Raw genomic sequence first — 4,041 nt, 5'->3', positions numbered from 1 at the left:
TTTTTATTACTTATATATCAACGAAATTAACGTTTTCTGAACCAGCTTCATCGCTTATATCCACAAAATACATGTAGGAATCAGAGGTACCTGGGAAAGAACATCACACAAAACTCTACAATCCAGGATGAGATTAGAATTAATGATTGATCAAACATGACACAACAAAACAAGGGGAATAAAACAATGTGATACAACACCCTAAATGCCTTTTCTTGATAGAAAAGACAAGGTGAAAAGAGAAAGTGGGACAGTGCTTTGCTGTAGCCCCTAAAGGTGTTCAATGATCTGAATGCAAAATGCACCAAGATTAGCTTATTTTCTGCGGCAGTTACCGAATGAAGCTAATCAGAGAGGATACACAATAAAAGACGAAATAGATAAAACCTCAGTCTCTTTTACCATTTTGTTTCATATTCAGCAATAACAAGGTGCTAACAGCACAAAATACCTCAAAGTTTATGGTCAACTGATGATATAAGATCTGTCTCAATGCTTTTAAAGAGAAATTCCAGTAGTTGCAGTAAACACTGATTTCATGAGAAAGTCTGTAAAACCAGGCTTAATTGTCAGTATATCATCGAGGATCTAGATCTGGTACAGTTACATAAACTGAACTTTGTGAAATCTTGAAATCTACGCTGAAAAATGTTCAGACTGAACTTCCCCAACACAGATAAGCGCACGTGGGACTGTGTATAATTATTGCTTAGAGCGTCGGGCCCGACGCTCTACCCGAATCCTGTGCTTATTTGCTGATTTCTCAGCAATTACACAATTTCTTCCAGAATCCTTTGGCACATGCGTTTTATTTATACAAACAGACACTTTGGTGGTCATTTCATTGGATTCTGTACGAACTCATTTTGATATCGTTACCAAAACTAGCATTTACCTTTAATACCCACGGTATCACTGCAATATTACGACAAAGGGCCTGTCAAACTGAATATAATATGGTCATGTGCCCAAAAGAATACAAAATCACATCCCAGAACAATGACAAAAATAGTTTTAATTACCATGCAAAGCAGTGTCCAAGAAACCCAAGCACCTTGTAAGTAGAAGGTTTCCCCACCATGATCTCCCATTCAAAGGAGATGCTGCACAGACAACCTGAACAGCATAAATCACATTCATGTATTGTACCTAGAAGTTGAAGGGGGAAGGTACATGCATCTTGGCAGGAGCACAAACATTTTAAGCATGAGAAAATACATCTTGAGCGGAAGACAGAGAGCCGGGATGGGAGAAATTAAAAGGAGGAAAGTTAGAGTCACTAAGGCTCCTTGCATGTTTGGTCGCACTGAAAATTACACAGGAAAGTGTCATTTCCAATTTTTCTGTGTACAATCATACCAGGACAAGCCTGTCCCATGGCCTCAACAATGTGTCAAGCTAATATATTCTCCATTTCATAAAAAATGATGGATGATGGGGTAGTCTCAAGCATGATGAATGGATATTCACAATTGAGACAAGGGTGCTTGTTTCAGCTGAAAATGACACCTGCTCACCAATCGAGGGCCAGATCATTTCGTCTTCTTGTTGCTAAGCAACCCATTCATGTGCAATGTCTCATGTTCACAAGAGGTTATTGAGAGAGCGCTCGGTACCTAGCATGGGTTAACCATCAAGGGACCCTTTAACATCAGCTGGTTTCCAGAAAACATGGTGATTCCAAACGGATCCTCACGTTTGAGATGATGTATGTGGAGGCATAAAACTCAATTTCATAGTCTGCACGAGAAGCGTCTTTTAAAATCAACTCTAATTTGCAAGCAGACAGAGAAATTGAAACATTTAAGCTTTGAAGGGGTGAAAAGACGAAGGAGCTCTGGCACTGCACTATAGACCTTTCTTTCAGGGTTATGTGCATGATGTCTGATGAAGACTATACATTGCAGATGGATAGGAGTATTGCATGGGCTAGAAATGCATTAAAGCCTTCATTAATTGGTAAATCTCAGATGTTTTAATTTTTGAAAGTTAGCATAAAAATATACTGTTCATAACTGAGAAAAGCTGCATACCCTAACCTCAGCTATATTCAGCTGGATATGCAAAGATGTGACTCTGAGGTCTTCATTCAGATTTGTAACCACCCTATACTATAGGTGAGATGCATACAATTGTTACTTATTATACCACTTCCACAGACGTTCTGTAATCTGATTGGTTCAGAGCAGGTCACATGACATTCGAATTGGTTACTTACCATCTGGTCTTACATGTGCTTCCACTGATTGTATAATTGTACTAGAATTCTCTTTGGCAATGACATCTCCCTTTAATGAATCTCGTACTGTACACCTGTGTAAGGATAAAAAAAAATTAACTACTGATAGCTTTTTCTGTAAGAATATTTAAACACTAATTTTCAGGCTTTCAAGCTCACACTGTTTTCAATGTTTTTTATTTCAATAAATCCCTACATCTATCTATAATCATCTGCTGTAAAACTTCATGACAAAAGTGAAACCACTATATGTGCTCGATTATATCAAAGCCCACAAGAAATTATTTTCCCTTCAAATTCAAAATTTTGAAAATAGACTTTTTTAAAGAAACATACTGAAGTTGTCAGATTCAACCATAAAATAATTTCTGAAAGGCCATTTTCATTTGATTGCTGCGAGTTCAACAGCACTTGCAGTGTCATGCTTGAGTGAACATCAATCTTTAAACAATAGTTTCTCCTTATTCTTTGAATCTCTCCCTTAAATATTTGATATTCAATCAATTATAGAGATTTAGTTGATTAATTTTTAAAATCTACATATAATTTTGAAGCAAATTTTTGCTTTTTCTTTCAAAATATGCATATTAAATATGAAAACTTAATTTGGATAACGTAAGTGGAGCTTAGCATTCATATAAAAAAGGTTGAAAATATTTCATTCTCTTTTTCAATACAAACATTTTTGCACTTCCAATAAATTTTCAATTTCAGTTATTTGCTACACATTCTGGTGACTATCATAGTGACAAACAATATCAAATAAATCAATTTCTTCTTAAATAATAATGCACATGAGCTCTAATTTGACCCACCATGTTTTGTTATATTTTGGAAAAATTACTTAAATTTCAATAAAAAAGAACATTATTATTGAAACTTAAAGGTACAAAGATGATTTACAAAATGATTTACTAAAAAATCATATTCAACACTTTCAACCTCATTTGCACTCTTTCTGGGACTGGAATTGATTGCTTTGTGTTATATTTTAGATTCTCTCTTTTATTACTTTATCAATCATTCTTTACCTTATTTGATATCTATGATCTGTTTGAAGAAATCCTAGATTAACATCAATGGAATTATCAATCTCTCTGGAGATTAGAATTTCAGAATGATCCGAGACATCCTCAGGAAAATGAACCTTTGATCGGGATCTTGGTCTTGTTTTCGTTTGGCTGGTTGTCTGTTCTGAAAAATAGAAAAGAAGGAAATACTAAAGGTATTGCTTTTAAGGATAACAGGTATTTGTTAAACATGTTCACTCAAAATACAGTTCCCTCATACACACAAGTTTAAATAACAGTTTTAATATGGTCATCATAAGAATTACCAATGCATAGCTCATTTTAGCACACGAGAGCCTTTTAACTGTTAAAAGCAGTAATTATTAGTGTATTATGTATGCATTGATACACTGCAATGGATATTTTTGTTGATTGTCATATATTTCCTGATTTTTTTATGTGGTATAATAAAAACAAAAGCATTGGCATTTCACGAGACTCAGCACATTAAGCCCAAAGGCAGACATCCAATTATCATTGCATCTTTCCCTTTTCTCATTTGATTCGTCATTACCAAGAGAAATATCTTTGATAATCTAATAGCCGTAAAAGGTTTTGCTTTAGGGATGTTAAGCAAATAACTGCAATGAGTCCAAAGACAGCATATTAGGATTCTAGTGTTGTTGAAAACTCAAGAGTTGTTTTCCTAAATAGCATCTTCTGTTGTTGTTTTTTTTTTGGGGGGGTTAATTTTGGACTTATTTCTTTTATCTATTGTATACTATTCGGGAA

At 34.7% G+C, this 4,041-nt stretch overlaps 1 long non-coding RNA gene across 1 annotated transcript; it reads right to left on the bottom strand.

Annotated features, from left to right (window-relative positions):
• Window positions 1-489: 489 nt before the first annotated feature.
• Window positions 490-3,435, bottom strand: LOC135156177 (uncharacterized). Its single transcript, XR_010295324.1, has 2 exons — window positions 3,271-3,435; window positions 490-2,313 (listed from the first exon to the last, which is right to left on the bottom strand). It is a non-coding gene; the product is annotated as an uncharacterized LOC135156177 (long non-coding RNA).
• Between the last annotated feature and the right edge of the window lie 606 nt (window positions 3,436-4,041).

Source organism: Lytechinus pictus, chromosome 12 (genome assembly GCF_037042905.1).
Source record: "Lytechinus pictus isolate F3 Inbred chromosome 12, Lp3.0, whole genome shotgun sequence".
Lineage (NCBI taxonomy): Eukaryota > Metazoa > Echinodermata > Echinoidea > Temnopleuroida > Toxopneustidae > Lytechinus > Lytechinus pictus.
The sequence above is the reverse complement of the archived record's forward strand: the minus strand, read 5'-3'. Positions and strand labels throughout refer to the sequence as shown.